Source organism: Fopius arisanus, unplaced genomic scaffold, assembly GCF_000806365.1.
Source record: "Fopius arisanus strain USDA-PBARC FA_bdor unplaced genomic scaffold, ASM80636v1 scaffold00011, whole genome shotgun sequence".
In the NCBI taxonomy this organism is placed as follows: Eukaryota; Metazoa; Arthropoda; class Insecta; order Hymenoptera; family Braconidae; genus Fopius; species Fopius arisanus.
The window spans coordinates 7,731-8,481 of record NW_011887750.1 but is presented as its reverse complement, the minus strand read 5'-3'; positions in this window follow the sequence as shown (position 1 = coordinate 8,481).

Below are 751 nucleotides of genomic sequence, written 5' to 3'. Positions count from 1 at the left end.
TTGTCTCGCAAATGTATACTCAAACGATTGAGAATCGTCTGAAACGTGGAGATTAATTAGTCCCTCGGAACTTTTTTTTTTAAACGATTTCTTTTCTGTTAACAAATTCAGAAGTCATTAAACAAATTCGGGAAAAATTGTCTCGCAAGTGTATACCTAAACGATTGAGAATCGTCTGAAACGTGGAGATTAATTAGTCCCTCGGAACTTTTTTTTTTAAACGATTTCTTTTTTGTTAGCAAATTCAAAAATGATTAAACAAATTCGGAAAAAATTGTCTCGCAAATGTATACTCAAACGATTGAGAATCGTCTGAAACGTGGAGATTTATTGGTCCCTCGGAACTTTTTTTTCAAACGGCTCTATTTTTGTTAACAAATTGAAAAATGACTAAACAAATTCGGGAAAAATTGTCTCGCAAATGTGAACTCAAACGATTGAGGATCGTCTGAAACGTGGAGATTTATTAGTCGCTCGGAACTTTTTTTTTTAAACGATTTCTTTCTGGTTAACAAATTCAAAAATGATTAAACAAATTCGAGAAAAATTGTCTCGCAAATATATATTCAAACGATTGGGAATCTCCTGAAACGACGAGATTTATTTGTCCCTCGGAACTTTTTTTTTTAAACGGCTCTATTTTTGTTAACAAATTGAAAAATGACTAAATAAATTCGGGAAAAATTGTCTCGCAAATGTATACTCAAACGATTGAGAATCGTCTGAAACGTGGAGATTTATTGGTCCCTCG